The sequence below is a fragment of the Notechis scutatus genome, chromosome 1 (genome assembly GCF_049901735.1).
Source record: "Notechis scutatus isolate UNSWTSFEM ecotype Mainland chromosome 1, rNotScu1.2, whole genome shotgun sequence".
NCBI classification, from domain to species: Eukaryota; Metazoa; Chordata; class Lepidosauria; order Squamata; family Elapidae; genus Notechis; species Notechis scutatus.
Window position 1 is genome coordinate 127,666,282 of NC_142009.1, and position 18,870 is coordinate 127,685,151.

The 18,870-nt window shown below is 41.2% G+C and overlaps 1 protein-coding gene across 1 annotated transcript in view; it reads right to left on the reverse strand.

The window, feature by feature from the left end:
* HCRTR2 (hypocretin receptor 2) overlaps positions 1-18,870 on the reverse strand; it is a 36,880-nt gene that overhangs the window by 13,312 nt on the left and 4,698 nt on the right. The gene's annotated exons all lie outside the window — the stretch shown is intronic.

The following is an 18,870-nucleotide window of genomic DNA, read 5'->3' on the forward strand; positions in this document are numbered from 1 at the left end:
CAGTTATCATAAAGAGTAAAATAATATAAAAACTACATGAAAACCCCAAATCAGCATGAGAGGGAGAGAAAGACAAGGAACCATAATAACCATGACAATAAATCTAAACCACAGTAGAATTACAATAATAAAGGAAAGCAGCAAAGAGTGACACTATAACAACTCTGACCTGGGAAAAGGAAAAGGCCTTCTAAGTAGGGGCCATACTGTAGGGGTCAACTCTTCTCTTGGGAAGGGTGATTCATTCATTCATTCATTCATTCATTCATTCATTCATTCATTCATTCATTCATTCATTCATTCAATTTGTTTGCCACCTATCTCATCACAAGGCAATTTCTTCATTCTAAGCCAGGGGTGTCAAACTCAATTTCATTGAGGGCTGCATCAGGGTTATGTTTGACCTTGGGGGGCTGGGGTGGGTGTGGCTAGGGTGGGCATGGCCAGCTTGACATCACTCGTGTTAAGGGAACCTGTGGTAGCCTGAGAGCTATGGCTGCCTGTGGCCCTCCGAGCTCTGTTTTCACTGGCAGAGGCATCACAGGCCGGTCCTTCGCTATTCCCAGGGCAGCCCCATGGGCCAGATCTAAGCACCCCGTGGGCATGGCCAGCTTGACAACACTCGTGTTGGGGGAACCTGTGGTAGCCCGAGCGCTCTGCCAATGAAAACAGGCTCCCTCAAAGGCAATATGATAGCTTGGAGTAGAAACATAGGACGTAGCATCACTTTAATAGAATGGGAAAAGGTCTGGAGCAGGAATAATAAAATCACAAAATCAGCAACATATAAAGAAAATGCCTATAAAATGTCTTACAGATGGCATCTCTCTCCTTCGAGATTAGTGAAGATGTCTCCTAACATGAATCCGAATTTCTGGAAATGGAAAAAGAAACACGGAACATTCTATCGTATGTGGTGGTCCTGTACAGAAGCCCAAAGATACTGGCGGAGAATCAAAAAATGGTTGGAGGAAATTACGGCTGAGCAGATTGAATTAAAACCAGAATTCTTCCTATTAGGGGTATGCAATAGACAATTTTCAAAAAAAGTTAAATATACAGTATAATATTGCACATACTTACTGCAGCTAGATTAGCTTTTGCACAATATTGGAAACAAGCCTATATTCCAACAGAGGAAATGACTATTCAGAAAATAGTAAACTGTGCAGAAATGGATAAATTGACCCTAGCTCTTAAGGATAAAGAATCATCAGAATATTACAAGAGTTGGGAATGTTGGTACGATTGGATAGAACAAAGATAGATAATATAATAGTAAAGGTAATATAATTATTAAACTGTAAAGGAGATTAAACTACATCAGTAATAACTATATACTCGCATTAAGATTTAATTGTAAATATGACACCAATAATGATAACAAATAAGGAACCACAAACTTCAATAATGGAATTGCCCTTGATTCATTTTTTTTTGTTTTCTTGTTTTTCTATGTTGTGTATGTGTTTGTTCATTTATTTTAATTGTATATTCAATAAAGTTTGCTTTTTTAAAAAAGAAAACAGGATCCCAAGCTCCATTTTTGGCTGTGACGGCCTCCAGCAACCCTCTGCCAGTCTAAATGGAGCTCAGGATGGCCACCTGCGGCCCTCCGAGCTCTGTTTTCACTGGCAGAGGCATCGCGGGCCGGTCTTTCGCTAGTCCCAGGGCAGCCCCGTGGGCCAGATCTAAGCACCCCGTGGGCCAGATCTGCCCCCTCGGGCCTTGAGTTTGACGCTCCCACTCTAAGCTCTTCCAATGTGCTACTATGAGAGATTTCGTGTGCCATGTACTTCTCAGCATATCCTCATCAAACCCTCAATTCAACATCCTGGTACAGATAGCCCTCAACTTACAACTGTTCATTTAGTGACCATTCAAAGTTACGACGGCACTGAAAAAAAGTGACTTACAACCATTTTTCACAGTTATGAACTTTGCAGCCTCCCCATAATCATGTGATCAAAATTCAGGTGCTTGGCAAGTGGTTCATAATAATGACTGTCACTATGTCCTGGGGTCATGTGATCTTCTTTTGTGACCTTCTGATAAGCGAAGTCAACGGGGAAAACTGGATTCACTTAATAGCTGGTGACTAACTTATCAATTGCAGTGATTCACTTAACAACAGTGGCAAGAAAGTTCATGAAATGGGGCAAAATTCATTCAACAAATGTCTCGCTTAATGGATATTTTGGGCTCCATTGTGTTTGTAAGTCGAGGACTACCTGTATTCATATTGAACATGCCTGTCCGAAGTTTGTTTTAAAAATGGAAGAATAGACCTATCTGTCAATGTTTTCAAGTTTGGAAGTAATGCTGTGCTTTATCCTTGAAGTAGTTATTTGGTAGCAGCTGCCTTGATGCCTGCTCTGACCCAAACCTGGTTCCAAGTGAGTAAACATAAGACCAAGGTACCAGCACAACCTTTTGCTGTTTCATTTACGAATCCTGTTTCTTCACAGATAAAAGGCTGCTTCCAACTAATTAGCTCCGACAAGAAAGAGCCTTGCCAAGTTGTTGCAAGCCTGCCAAGAACAACAAATAAATTTCCTAAACAATAAATCAAAGACCCTCCAAACACCAACTCAGATATTCTAATGTCTACAGGCTCGAGTATCAAACAGCCTTACTCCCAAGTCACCCGTGCTGCTGCATCTGCTCGTTCCTTTGAGCAGCCCTGTGCGCACGTGCGCTGGGTACAGGCTCCTCAGGGGCCTCTTCATCACTGCTGCCAGCCTCCACAATCTCCAAAGGCAGCATTCCACTCCCTGATGGTCCTGGCCCCATCCCTACATCACACACAGGCCCCTTATCTGAGTCCTCGCTCTCCGAGACCTCAGCTGTCCGCACCTGCTGCCGGTGAACCACAACAGTGCCCAATCTTACAATGGAATCAATCCCATTGTACTCAATTGAATTTACTTCTGAGCCAATCATCAATAAATATTGCAGGTCAAAATTGACCACAACACTTAGTTTTCAACCTACTTAGGATAGTCTCAAAGGTGCTTTTTCAACAGGCCAACTGGACTGGTTTTTCCTTAGGGTAGAAAAAGAAGACATTTCGCTTCTCATCCAGGAAGCTTCATCAGTTATGATGGGGAGGGGGAAACAAATCAAGGGGGAAAAACAGTCCTGTTGAGGTATTCCCCGTTAGGAGAATGAGTGTACTCAAGGAAACATAGTGAGAGTGGTGATGAATAACACACGACCAGCACTCAGAAACACTGAATAGTAAAATGTAAGTTTTACTTCCAGTAAACGGGTAAACAAAGTCCAACAAACAGTCCAAATCATACATGGTTAAAGCAGTTAGTATTCAAAACAATCAGTCCAGGGATAATCCAAAAATGAAGTCCTTTTCTTTACCAGTATCATAAACAAAGTTCAGTAAATGGAGTTTGCGAACAGTTGCAAGACTCACAGCAATTCAGGCAGAATGATGTTCAGGCAAAAGGCAACAAGGAAAATGCAAAAAGAACAAACCAGGTTTCTGGCTCCATCTTATGGCCATTGGAGAAATCTCAGCCAATCACAATTACAGCATTCTCTTAAAGATACAACAGTATTAAATGACTATCCCGGTTTATATATTGCCAACCCAACTGTTAGGTGACTATCATTCCTAACAAGTCCAGTTGAAACAACTGTGACTTGAATGACTGAGAATCTCTATAGACATCTACATAGGATAGACAACCAGTTTGGTATAGTAATTAAGGTGCCAGGTGAGAAACCAGGAGACTGAGAGTTCTAGTTCCACCTTAGCCATGAAACTTTGGGCCAGTCACTCTTTCTCAGCCCATCCCACCTCACAGGGTTGTTCTAAGGAAAACAGGAAGAGGAAGGAGTGTTCGTTGCCTTGAGTGATCTATAAAGTAATAATGATGGAATAAAAACCTAATAATATTATGATTCCACTAACGGTCTAGTTATTACCATTTCAAGAGTGTCCCCAGGCATTTGTTGGATGATCTGCTATGAAAAAATGCTTTATGTCCCATTTTGTATTCTGCTTTTTGCAAACAAAAAAACAACAACTGCAATAGAATTCCCCAGAGGAACTTTGGAATCTCTTGTTGGTGGAATAAATCAGAATAAATCTAAACCACGCAGAATAAATCCAATCTATCAATCCAATGAAAAAAACAGAATCTTTACCATTGTTTTCCCCTGTTCACACAGAAATGTGTGAAAAGAGTGCAGTGAATTCCTTCTGCCAGTGTGTGTCAGTCAGTACTTGGCAATGGAATTAGATCTCCAGTGTATATAAAATAGTTTTCCTATAGAGAAAAATGAGTTTTCAAGCATAGAACACTTCTGGTTTTCTCAGACGTCTTTCCCCATTTGCAGAGACACGTAAAGTGGTATAACCTAACTTCAAGGGTGGCCCACATCAGTGGTTGCATTCAACTGTTTTTACTACCGGTTCTGTGGGTGTGGCTTGGTGGGCGTGGCAGGGGAAAGATACTGTAAAATCTCCAGTCAGAGATGGTATTTGCCGGTTCTCTGAACTGTTCAAAATTTCTGCTACTGGTTCTCCAGAACTGGTCAGAACCTGCTGAATACCACCTCTGGCCTACATCTTCAAATAGAGAAAAATGTCCCAAGTATGTGGCCTGTGAGCATTGCTATTTGGATACCAGAAAGCTAACACAGTACATGTGGCAGTACGAGTTTACTGCATGTGTAAAAGATGCTTTCTCCCTATTGTTTCTCTTCTTCCTCATGCATAAGTGATTTATTGGTTTGTTTCTCCACTACTGTTAGGAGATCTGAATGGCCAGACTGAGGACAGATCAGCCACACACCCCAACAAGGTCTGTTTAGGTGGCTGCTAAGTGTCAGCACTGATTTAATGGCACATAAGCAAGCAAGCCAACAAGCAAGCAATAGGAGGCAATAAACGTAGCAAACACTGAGCATTAAAAAACTTTAAACTTCTGCGTGTTGTACTGAAGTCTTATGTGAATCTCATCATTGCACAATTCATGACCTTAGGGAGTAACACTTTCACTTTAAGAGAAAATGAAAAATATAGCTTTTTGTCTTAGATGAAGTATCCAGGAAGAAAAACTTGCCAGTTTTTGAAAAACAAGACTGCTGTTCATGTTTAGAGTTTAGTCAGACCAAATCCTGTCTTGGAATTAGGTGTCTGTTATAGCAATAACATTAGATTTGTATATTGCTTCATATTGCTTTGCAGTCCTCTCTAAGCAATCACTTAGGCAGCATATTGCTCCCAACAATCTGGGTCCTCATTTTTACCAATCTCAGAAGGATGAAAGGCTGAGTCAACTCTGAGCTTGTGAGGATTGAACCCCTTGTAGTCAGAAGAATTAGCCAGCAATACTGCATTCTGACCACTGTGCCAACATTACAACTCAATTATGTCTTGGTACTAGCCAACTTTTGGCAACATCTGCTTGCTTGCTATCTATAACCCTTCCCCATCCAGGCAGCCTTACATACAAATGGCTCCGACTGCAATTTACTTCAGCAACATATGCATGTTTTGGACCTGTTTGTTGTGAAAAAATCTGATCAAAATGGCACATTTCTCAACTTTTTATTCTCAATAGTTCGAGTTTCCAATATTTGTTTACATAAATAAAAAAGAGCAATATGAAGCCCTAATTGCACAGTTGACTGCGGCAGTTAAACTAGATCAGCTCTGCAGAACACTGATAGCAATCAAGGGAAATTAATGCCTGCTTGTTCTGACAGATAACACACGCACGCCTTGTAGGATTCTCTGCTTTGGTGCCAGTGCAGGGGGGGACACGACTCCTTTGGATGCATTCCCACAAATCCTCTGTTTGTAATGATGCCAACAGTTCAGCTGCGGTTTTGCCAGTTTTATCTGTGGTGATTTTGGCAGGACCCCAAATCCAGGGGGTCAGTGGGATCAAACATCTCTGGGGGATGCTGAATTCCTGCATCGCCATCTTCTGTGTGACAGTTCTAGAAATGTTTCCTTCATCATCAATCCCTTCTCCGACTATAGGCAGGCAGCCAGGGGTATGGAAGGGATTGTGAGTGAAAAAAAGAAAAGTTGTCAAGGGAACAAAAAAGGGGTGGATGGAAGTAGCAGTAGTTCTTATACAGTTCATATGTGTGACCCTTCTGCTCCATGGGCCAACCGGTTCTCCTACCTTGCTTAGCTGGGCCATGAAAGGTGGGGAGTAGAGCAGAAGACATCTCCCCTAACTTTCTTCTTCTGCCCTGGAATTCTCCAAGAGGAAAGACATGCTCAACAATAGCAATAGCAATAGTACTTAGTACTTATATACCACTTCACAGTGCTTTACAGCCCTCTGTATGCTGTTTATAGAATTACCATATTGTCCTCAACAATCTGGCTCCTCATTTTACTGACCTCAGAAGGATGGAAGGCTTAGTCAGCCTTGAGCCGGTCAGTATCGAACTGCTGACTGTGGGCAGAGTTCGCCTGCAATACTGTATTCTAAGCACTCCACTCATTTTACTGACCTCAGAAGGATGGAAGGCTTAGCCAGCCTTGAGCCGGTCAGTATCGAACTGCTGACTGTGAGCAGAGTTCTTCTGCAAGACTGTATTCTAAGCACTCCACCACCACAGCTCTTACAAAGGAGAAGGAATTAGTAACCAACCACACACCTGCAGGGCCATTGGACAGATTTGAAAGAGGGTTGAACATAATATGTGCACGTAACCCAGGAGATGTCCTCAGGACAGGCAAGTCTCTGAAAACAGAGCAGCATACACCAGTCCTCTTGATAACTATATTGGACATGCGGGAAATGATTCAAAATGACATCTGCTAGACAAGAGAGGATAACAATTACCTTCTGCTAGTTGTCATCCTGAGTCTAGGGGTTTTCAGGGCAAGGCTCCTACCCTAATTTTCTGCTAACCCCTGGGATGGTAGATGCCAAAGCAAATGAGTCATTCTTCAGCAGGACATTCTCATGACCTTCACAAATGCCATGCAATATTCAATAATCTACCCTCATCACTGGAGACAAATGCTGGATGAGATCCAGCTTGCCCTGAGGTGCCCAAAGACCTGCTCTACCAAGCTGTGTGTCTGGGTGTGTGGGTAGTCGAAACAGGCACTGCTACAGAATGCAGTAGAAGCAGCATTTGGTTTCTGTTACTCCAAGCAACTGCTCGATCAGCCTTGTCATGCAGAAGATCCCAAGTATTTGAGAAGTAAAATGGAAAAGCCTTTGTGTATTAAACTCCCAACTCTCTGAACCTGAGGTGGCCACTTCTCAGAACTGACCCCCGGTATGTCTCTCACTATTCCAAAGTGGATAGCCTCGTGGGTAAGATGGCAGACTTTGCAAAAAGGGTAGGAAAACAGGTGAATTCTGGAGTGCCTTCCAGGTTGCATGTAGGTGTGGATGGTGTGGTCTGAAAGGCTTGACAAGGGTTATTCTTGTTCCACCAGTGGCAGTCAGAAGACAAGATGTTTGAAAACTTTGCAGATTACTAATGAGAATATAATACTTAAGCAACTGGGACTGCAAGGATTGCCATCACTGAGTCTTACTTTAGGAAGTAAGTAAGCTCAGTGGCTAAGACGCTGAGCTTGTTGATCAGAAAGGTCAGCAGTTTGGTGGTTCGAATCCCTAGCATTGCATAACAGAGTGAGCTCCTGTTACTTGTCCCAGCTTCTGCCAACCTAGCAGTTCGAAAGCATGTAAAAATGCAAGTGGAAAAATAGGGACCACTTTGGTGGGAAGTTAGTAGCGTTCCGCGCGCCTTCAGTGTTTAGTCATGCCAGCCACATGACCACGGAGACGTCTTCGGATAGTGCTGGCTCTTCGGCTTTATAACGGAGATGAGCACCACGCCCTAGAGCCAGAAACGACTAGCGCATATGTGCGAGGAAAACCTTTTCCTTTACCTAATAATGGAAATTCCAGGGCCAAATGCCATTGTAAGTTGAGGACTGCCTGTATATGGTGCACATAATATGTGTTCAGTGGAGGTATATAGCTGAGATTTGATGTCCAGATTGTTCCTGTCAATACTGCAAGAGTACAATTCACTCCATATATATGAAATTTCCATTTATCATAGACATTACAGTTCACTCCATATATTACTTTGAAATTTCCATTTATCATAGACAATTCCCATAATAAAGGCTAAAATTCCAGCTTGTCTTATTTATAGTTTAGTTAAGTGTCCATGTATCACAATCTTGTAAGTATTTAATTGGGATTATGGCTAAAGCTAGAAAACAGGAGACTGTGAATTCTAGTCCTGCCCAAGGCACAAAGCCTGCATCTGGGTGACTTTGGGCCAATCACTTTTCCTTAGAAAACTTTGCCAAGAAAAATGCAAGGATTTCTTCAGGCAGTCTCTGAGAACTGGATATAACTGAACTGAAGGGGGGAAAAAAATACTCCACTGAATAGAGGAACAGAAGGTTGTAGTTTTAAAGATCAAAAGAAGAAATGCAACTTGATTCTATTCAGTTTTTTAAAAAATCTTAGAAATTAACACCTTCCCTTTCACACAAGAACTTTTGGAAATATAATTAAACAGTCAATCAGCCAGACGGACAGCCCATTCCATCCACTCATTCAAACACCTCAAACCCATTTACTCCTGAGCCATTTTGTCATATTCATAATCAGAAGACATGCAATAATCTCGGATCCTCACATAATCTCTAATTCAACCCTAACCCTGTTCACAGAGGGGAGGGCATGGTTGGGCCACGGTGGACATTGACAAGATGATTGGAGTAACTCTATCCCCATGTGATTATCCATACTTCATACAACAATTTGGTTTGTTTTTTTCCCCAAAAACCTCCATTGGCTGTCCAGGAAATCCTCTCTGGAGTGAGGGAGGGAAAAGGAGACCAAGAGCAATTGGGATAGACCAGACAGGGGAGAGCTCATGCAAAGCCTCCAACTAATAGAATGGAAGGGTCCCTCCTGCCACTCTCTCCAAGAAATAGAAGAGATTCGATTTCTTGATGGAAAGCATGGAAAATCCAGCTGAAAGCATGGAAAATCCAGCTGAATTGGGAAAGACTCAATACTGTAGGCTTCACTAAGAGAGAATGATAAGAATTCACTTTAAAAAATATGGAGTGCTTCACTGCATTCTTGGAGCCCAGCAGTACCCTGGCTGGTCTGTTTCAGAGCATCATTAGATCAGCGGTCATTCCAGAAGGATTAGATCTTTTCTTGTTTCTCCCCAGAACTGCAAACTATTCTTGCCCAGGATTACTAGACAGGGATGTTTATGAAGAATAGAGTGGGAGAGAATTAAAAGCTTTGGCAAGGATAGCAGCTGAAACAACTGCAAGAGGCCAACTATGGAATATTGTGTTTGGCTTTCATATATGGACAATGTAGCCCAGATGTCCCCAAACTATGCTGGCTGAGGAATTGTGGGAGTTGAAGTCCACAAGTCTTAAAGTTGCCAAGTTTGGGGACCTCTGGTGTAGAGTAAATGGTTCCCTTTAAAGAATGAGGGGGTCACCTTTGGATGAGGAACAGGCAAACTAGGAGTTGCGGCTGCTATAAAAGTCACCTCTGAGATTTTGCTCGGCATCACAAGATATGATAGAAAGACCTGCACATGGATTAGAGAACAAACAAAAGGGTACGATAGTAAAAGAATGGAAATGGAAATGGGCTGGTCACATCGCAAAAAGAACTGAAGGCAGGTGGACTAAAGCAGTTACAGAATAGATCCCACTTGATAAAAAGCATCCACAAAAGAGACCTAAAACAAGATGAATCGATGACATCAGCAAGTATTGCAGGCCCAACTGGCAAAAGAATTGGTTGGAAACATGCAGAAGAGGCCTTCATCCTGCAATGGATAGACAATGGCTAGAATAATGATTTAATAAGAATCATACGTTTCCATACACAGAAGTGAACCAGTGGTGGGATGCTACTGGTTCGGACCGGTTCACCTGAACTGGTAGTTAAAAAAAACACCCTCCCACGATCAGCTGAGAGGAAGAAAAAAAGCATCCACGATCAGCGGAGAGGAGAAAAGCGCAGGATCGACCCTCCCACCTGCCCCTGCACTTTTCTCTTCTTATTCCTCTCACCTGATTGGTGCTGCAGGCCTCAACTGGTGTAGGGAAAACTGTGTGCATGGTGTTAGGTGTGTGTGCACAAATGTGTGATTACTAAACGAGTAGTGGAACAGGTAGGATTCCCGAGTAGTGGAACAGGTAGTGAACATTCTCATATCACTGTGCATCTTATCTAAAAGACAGAATTTTATATATATTTTGCATAAGCATTGTCTCAAAAAAATTGCCATTATTTCCAGGCCTATCACCAGCTGAACCACTACTATGAGGTCCTTGATTGTTTTCTTGCAGATATTTCATTACCTGACTAGGTAACATCATTCATGCTAGAAGAAAGTGGGGTTTGCTCTCTATTTATATATTGGTGGTGTTGGTAGGAATAGTTAGTAGTTCCTTGATTAGATTGTTGTTTATTCTTACTTTGAGTTGGTGGTTCCTTGATCGGGGTGCTGTTTATTGGCCTGGTATTAATCTTGGTGTTAATTTCTGCTCGTCAGGCTGTTGATTCCTGGTCAGGAAATGTTGTGGTCTTTTAGCTTTTTGACTGTCTCTTGAATGGTGTGTAGATGTTGTTTATCTCTATGTGCCTATTGGTGGTTGCCAGGCTTCTAGGAATTCTTCAGTGTTTTGGGGCCTAGCTTGGTCAAGCATGTTTACAGTTTCCTAATTGAAACTATAATGAAGTCTGTACATGTATTATGCAGTTACTAACCAAACCATTACAAACCACTGCTAACAGTTGAATAACATCAGCACTGGATGACTTTAGGCTGGTTATTCCCTTTCAGCCCAACTTACCTTGTGGGGACAATAATAGGAGAAAGGTGTGTTGGATATATTCGCCGCCTTGAGTTATTTGTAAAAATAATAAAAGCAGGATACAAACAAATAAATAAATAAATCATAGTACGAGATGTTAGGAGGCTAGTCTAATAAAGAGAAGGACCAGGGGGACATGGTAGCAGTCTTCCAATATTTGAGGGGCTGCCACAGAGAGGAAGAGGTCAAGCTATTTTCTAAAGTGCCTGTAGGCCAGACAAGGAATAATGGATGGAAACTGAACAAGGAGACATTTAACCTGGAAACAAGGAGAAACTTTCTGACAGTGAGAACAATCAACCAATGGAACAGCTTGCCCTCGGAAGTTGTGGGACCGCCATCACTTGAGACTTTCAAGAAGAGATTGGACTGCCATTTGTCAGAAATGGTGTAGGGTCTCCTGCTTGGGTGAGGGGTTGGACTACATGACCTACAAGGTCCCTTCCAACTCTGATTATCTGTTATCTGTTATTTTTTTTCTTTTTCCAGAAGTACATTTTCACTCACACAAAAGGAGCTCATTAATTGGTGGGAATGGTTGAGCAATGGGGAAAAGAAAGTTGACTTGCAAGTCAGGTTAATGTTAGATGTTCACATTCCTGAAGATTATGTATAATTATTCAAGCACAAACTTTCATCAAGATATACGCAGCCAACAGATCCAGTGGAGCATCTGTTTGCTGAGCAGGAAGCATGCACCATGCTGTCTTCATGGATAGACTCTTTACACATTCCCTGTGAGAAGAGACACAGGAGTGGTGAAGACAGACCATGGAGATTAACTGGTTTTGGAATATTTTATTTGTTTATATTATTACTCACCTAGAGCCTATGAAAATGGGAGGCATGCAAGCAATGCAAGCAACCATATAAATAAACCATATTCAACTCCCTTCTCTCTCTCTCTCTCTCTCTCTCTCTCTCTCTCACACACACACACACACACACACACACACACACACACACAAATTAGTGGTTAAAATACACTGAGAGTGAATAATATATTCTCAATAGGAAGCCAAATGGGAATTGCACAATAATTATATTTTTGCAGCCTACCCTAATAGGTCATGGGGTTGTAACTTGTGATTGTAAGACCATGCCCATGTTCTGAATAACTTAGAGAAAGCCAGGGCAAAGGTGATAGATATCATTGTTTTTTCCTTGAACTGAAGCTTCTTCAGTTCTTGGAAGAAGATCTTCTGAAGAAGTTTCTTGGATGAGAAGTGAAATGTCTTCAAGGAAAAACAAAGTCCAGTTGCTTTTTGGAAAAGCACCTTTGGGACAGCCTTGACATGGATGGCTGAGAATCTCCATAGACTTCCAACTCTAATGTATTTGACCAATTCTCCAACCTAAATTGAATATATTCAATGGGATAAAATTAGCAGAATACTAGAACTGAGCGAGAGGGAGAAAATTGTTATGCTTCTAATAATCATCAAACAATTCATCCCTCTTGATATTTTAATACCAATGGTAATGGGAACCTTAGGTGCAATCCCCAAACATCTGGGCACCATTTGAATACCACCAGCATTGACAAAATCATCAACATTCAATTGCAAGAGGCAGCTTTACTTGAAACAGCTTACCTCCTGCTACCATACATTGATACAGTGGGATATGTAGATGCTGTTGTTTAATAATATTAAATGTTTCATAGCAGAAGGTAAGCTATTTCAAGTAAAACTGCCTTTTGCAGTTGACCTGATAGAACTCCAGGTCCTTGGGGAGGATTCGATACCTGGATAAAAAATGCCAAATCCAGTCTAAACATCTGGCTGACTGTACAACCAACCTATAGTAACACCTAAGTAAAGTTTGCGCATCAGATAGGATGGGACCTGGAAGTTTTAAGATTCCAGAAATTAAGTGGGTGGTTGATTCTGTTTTTTCTTTTCTCAGCCTAGTATACCTTTCAAGGTTGTAGCACAAATAAAATAAGAAACCATCCGGGGTGAAATACAAATTTAATTATACATGGAAAATACTCCTGATACTTGAATGATAGAAACTGGATTTCTTAAGCAGCCTGTTTTCCAGAAGATCCTGCCCTCTTCCCCCTTTTGCTGCTGAACTCTAACCCTGGATTTCTAGAATAGAACTGACTTTTTCCTATGGCTCTTCAGATATCATTCAGATGTGATGTTCCACATTGGCTAACACTACTGTGGCTTTTAAAGGAACCTGGAAAACTAAAAACCTGCCAGCACTCAAAGAAGATAAATTCAGAGGGCTTCTATTTTCCCATCAACACCAGCAATTGACCTTAGCAATTAAATTAACAGATGATATTAAACTGGAGAAATTTCAATTAAGCTACAGACAAGATACTTCCAAGAGAACCCATCTCATGGAAAAGTCACCAGACACGAAAGCTCAAGCTATTTATTCACTGCAGTCTAGCAGCACCTGATAAAGGAACCTAAATGTGCATTAGCTGATAGCCTTCACTAGCATTCCTATTAGCCTGCATAATTAAATCTCTTGTTTGGCGGATAACAACCTCTACACAGATTGAATATTTACAGAGATAGGACATCAGAAAGGAGACATAATGGACATGTAATAGGGCAGTGTAATGTTCTCAAGAAGGTAACAATGGCTTTGCTCTATGGTTTCAGTCAGGGAATAGAATAGAATAAAAATCTTTATTGTCACTTTAAATGTACGCTAATCAGCATACATTGAAATGAAATTTTGTTGCATTCAACTCTGAAAAGATAATCATTATATAACACCCAGGGGTGGGATTCAAATTTTTTAACAGCCGGTTTTGTGTGTGTGGCTTAAGTGGTGGGCATGGCTTGGTGGTCATGTGACTGGGTGGACATGGCTTGGTGGTCATGTTATTGGCTGGGTGTGGCCAACTTAACAACACTCACATCGAGGCACCCATTTCCTCACCTGGCCTCTCATGACTGTGGGGATGTTGCAACAGTTGTAAGTGTGAAAAATAGTCATGTAACTTTTTTCAGTGCCATTGTAACTTTGAATGGTCATTCCACACAAGCAAAGTACCAGCAAAGGAGGGGGAAAAAACTCCAGAGAAGTTCCTGAGACAGGAAGTCTAGTCCTGCCAAGAATGTAATAAGGGTTAACGGAGAGGCAGTTTCTGTAAGCAATACCAGAATGTTTCCTTTCTGCCTTCCTTACAGGATTAGGCCAGTCATTTCTTCTAACAACCGGTTCTCTGAACTGCTTAGAATGTTAACAACCAGTTCTAGTGAATAGGTGCAAACTGGTAGAATCCAACCCCTGATAAAACCCCTCCCCCCACACACATATAACATAGGGAAACATCACAGTCTAGTTTGAATGTATATATATATACACATGGCAAAAAAAGAGTTTGCCACTCTTGTCAAAGCATACGAGACTCTTGGTGTCTCATATACTTTGATGCTCTAGCTCTTCAGATGATTGATTCCATCAGATCTTTCTTCTACACCTAGCAACCCACTCTTTTGTTCCATACATTACCATGGAAAAATTAATGTGTTATACAGGGAGAATGACAGTGAATGTCTGTGGAAGGGGAAAATGTTATTTTAGTTATTCTACAGTAAAGCCCTAGTTTTCTAGTGAGCATCTGTTGGTTGATTCTTGCTTCCCCCACCTTCCTGTCTGCTTTTAGTGAATAGTCTCTCACATAAAATCCATTTTATTTTCTGCATTCGAATAACTAGACTTCCATGGCAGCCATTTTAGTGATGCTCTAAGTCAGTGTTTCTCAACCTTGCCAACCCTAAGCTGTGTGAACTTCAACTCCCAGAATTCCCCAGCCAGCTAAGCTGACTGAGGAATTCTGGGAGTGAAGTCCACATGTCTTAAAGTTGGCGAGATTGAAAAATACTGCTCTAAGTCTCTGAATTCCAAGTATGTTCCCAATCTCAGAAAGATTGCCTGCTGGTTGAAAGAAATTAGAAATATTTTCAATTACCTATTTCATAGAGAACTGTAGTGAATTTATTTCCTAAGTGTCAGAGGTTTCTTATTGCTCCGCATTATCTAACTGTGAATAACAACCGGAAATTTACTTGAAGCCTGTTTTGCTTTCTTCTGAAAAGGGCCTCCCACTTCTTTGCTCCCACTTCTCTGTGAGGCAGAAGTCAAAAAGCAGCATCTCTTTGGAAACCCAGAAGATCCTTTGTTTTTTTTCCCCTCATCAAGTTTGCCTTCATGGAAACATGGGTTTTATGGTGTCATCATGTATTTGAATTCTCACCTTCTCACTCCTGTGATACTCAGTAAGGCATCAGGACCTCCAAATTTGGTTAATCATAATCAAGTGTGACATCTTTTCAACTGGTCCTTTTATAGCAGGATTTTTTTTTAAACCAAAACAGATGATTCCTATATTAAGTCTGGGGAATCTGTCCCCCACTACTGTGCCTTTGGAAAATCTGCTTCATGTCTGTCTTGGCACTCCTTTTCTTAGGATCCAAATTAAGTCTGATTTTAAATACCTAGTATATGATCCACCCTGTTCCATTTTGAGACAAGACTAAGTCTGACACCATCAATCCAAAACGAGCCTATAGAGCAATGGGGGTGGATGAGCCATGGCCCTTTTATGACTTGTGGACTTCAACTCCCAGAATTCCTGAGCCAGCATATGTGGCTTAGGAATTCTGGGAGTTGAAGTCCATAAGTCATAAAAGGGCCATGGCTCCCTACCCCTGCAAAGAACATGGGGACGAAAGTTTATTTGTTTTCCCTAGTTGAACTTCTTCATGAAATTTCTCCATGGCAGCAGCTATAGGGAAAATGGGTTGTGATTTCTTAAAGGGCAAAAGAAAAAGAAATCATTTGAATGATATATTAAAGAACACATTAGGATTCAGATAAATAAATAGCCAGAACATATTAGAAAGTGTTGCTACATGATTTAATGCAGAAGGGCAAGGGTAGATGGACTCTCAGTTTTGCTCTAGTGTTCTTATGCAACACTGACCGACATCAGCAAAATCTTTTCAGTTTTAAAACCAGGATTAAATTGCTCATCTGATTAAATCACATCCCCATAGCTGTTCAGTAACTCAGACTACTACCCGAAAGGATAGGAAGAACACTCTTAGGAACTGGAAAACCAACAGGTTTGACTAGATTGTGGAATAAACCTTAGATTTATCAGGCTAGTTTTAAAGCAAGACTATATAGCTGAGAACTGAGTGTGTTTTGTAATCCAAACAATAGGTAGATATGAACATTTGGCCTGTTTTGCAAAGTCCTCCACAATGCTGCCATTTATTGGCCAAAGGTGGGGGGAACCATCACAAAATGTTGTGACTTCTCTCTACTGTCCATTACAAAGCTCCAAGTTGCAGTATAAGCATTGGGCTCTATGTACTAGATTTGAAGGATATTCTGCTGCTTCTAAGAAGAGGCTTAGCAAACTGAACCTGCTGGCCAGATTGTAAGAGAGAGATGAGGAGGAGTTTGATTCTGCCCTTAAAGGACCACAAAGGGATGGATAACTGCTCGTCAGTGAACTGCTCTTTTAGAAACTACAGCAATTTAAGCATCTCAATCTTAAGAAACTCGCCTTCAGTTTCCTTATGAACCCACTAAAAATAAAAACAATTATAGTTCTTCCTAGCTGTTGAGTAGAAGAGAAATTTATTGGGGAAATCCACAGATTCTGAGTGGACATAGAATTGGTTTATGATTCAGATATACAGCATTTTTCTTGTTGGATTGTGGTGTACTTGAATCTAGTATTGGGTTAGTATATGGGAGTCTGATCATTGTGTATGGTTTGTCATTGGGGGATTGAGATCATATATAAACAGGATTGCCATTTCAAGATCTGTTAAATATTGTTTCTTAATTCTACCTTTGGACTCAAGAAACACCACTATTGAATGGAAATGGTTTTGTAATCCACATGTAAACAACATCATTAAATTATATCCTGGCACAAGCATTCAATAGTATTTGCAAAGGGAAGGACACATTAGGAATGACAAACTTGAAAGCAAAGAGGGAAAAACGGTATAAGAGATGCTGAATTATTACTGGGTCATTAGGTCTTGTCTTAAGTGGTTGCATTTTGGAAGTAAACTCCCCTGTTCACTTCAGTCTTTGGGCTGATCAAAACCTTGAAGTCATGCCACAGTTGTGGTAAATATCTCCAATCTGGATGAGGATTATAGAAATTCTTGGAGGAAAGCTTATAGAATTTTCATGTTGTCAAACAGTATCTCTCGGAATAGCAGGTCAAAGAATGGGGTGGGGTGTTCTATTTTTATTGTGTCTAGATAATTAATAAAAAAATATGTAGAACACCATTAAGAATTTAATCTAACCTCAACATAAACAACCATACCATTAAAAAAGGAAAGGGGATTTAATTTAACTGTGAAAATGTATAGTTAATTTCAACAAGGCTGTTTCTTTGCCCCTTTCTCAAAATAAGAATATGAATGAAATAAGAACAAAACAACCAACAATATCTATCAAAACTCATTGCTTAAATCTAATGTATATTTCTCCTTCCATATCTGTGTAATGATGCTTTTAATAAAACTCTTGCAATATTACATTTTTGATGTAATGAACTCCAAATTCTGCAGATGTAGCCAACAAACTACTAACCATCCAGCGGATTTCAATACAGAATATGGCAATAATAGAACAACTCTGGATTAAATGTGGGTATCCAATCCTGGGAATATATTGGGTTTGACTGTCTTCTTCCCAGGTTGATAATTTTACTTAATGTAGTCCTTCTTCCCAAGTCTTTGGAAGGGATACACCATACAGACCTGCTACTACCCAAACTTCTCCCTTTTATTTGATGTGAAGTCTATGGAGAACAGAGACAAGAGAGCCTAGTGGGCTGTGAATTGTTTGTATTTGCAATTCAACTGGTACTAGCAGGCTATGAATTGGGGGTTCTAAGAACTGTAACACTTGCTCCAGAGCTGGTGCCAGAGAGTTTACGAATAATATTGTTCCTGTTTTTTTTTTTAATCCATGGTTTTTCTTAAGTCTTCCCTATAGGTTAAGAACCAATCAAGGGTCACTCTTAAAAACTTTGGATTACAGTTCATCACTCATATTTTTAAAATAATTTACTGCTCTGGTATTTTATGTTTTGACACACATTTTATATGTTGTTTCTATAAATTTCATGTACTAGGCTGAATTTTGCTGCTTCATATGAAATAAAATAAACCGGGGGTTCTTGTCCTACAAGTAGCTGTGATGATTGAAACACAGACACGTTCTTTTTGCATATGTTTTTCAAAATACTCGTAACTTTCAAATAAGATCTCTTCATCCTAGAACATCGTTTGGCCAGCTGTCTTTTGAAAACACCGGATAATCTTTCCACCAGGTAATCTATAATGAATGGTGCCTCTGTAGGTCCAATTTTTATCCTAAATTACTGTACAGAATTATTATTAAAATAAGCTGTTTTTCTTCTCACTTCTCAAGCTATATTCCTAAGTTTAGGTTACCGTATATACTCGAGTATAAGCCGAGTTTTTCAGCCCATTTTTGTGCTGAAAAAATCCCCCTCGGCTTATACTCGAGTCAGATTCCCTCTGAAAAAAAAAATGGTGTGGAGTCGCTGCCGCCGGAGCGCCCCAATCCGCCGCCTCGGGAAGGGAAAGGCAAAGCGCTTTTTGCCTTTCCCTTCCCGGCTGGGGCTGTTGGGAGTCGCTGCCGCCGGAGCGGCCCCAGTCCCGCCGCCTCGGAAGGGAAAGGCAAAGCGCTTTTGCCTTTCCCTTCCCGGCTGGGGCTGTTGGGAGTCGCTGCCGCTGGCGCGCCCCAATCCCGCGTCGCCTCGGGAAGGAAAGGCCACGGCTTGGAAGGCCGCCACTGGAGTGAAGCTGCGCGCGCCGCTGCACTAGCATCGGATCGGGCGCGCAGCGCTGCCGACGGTTCCGACCGAGCCCTGAGAGTCGTCTTTGGCGCCCGCCCAGCACCACGGAGCTCCCTGTACCGGGAGAAGGGGAAGACACCCC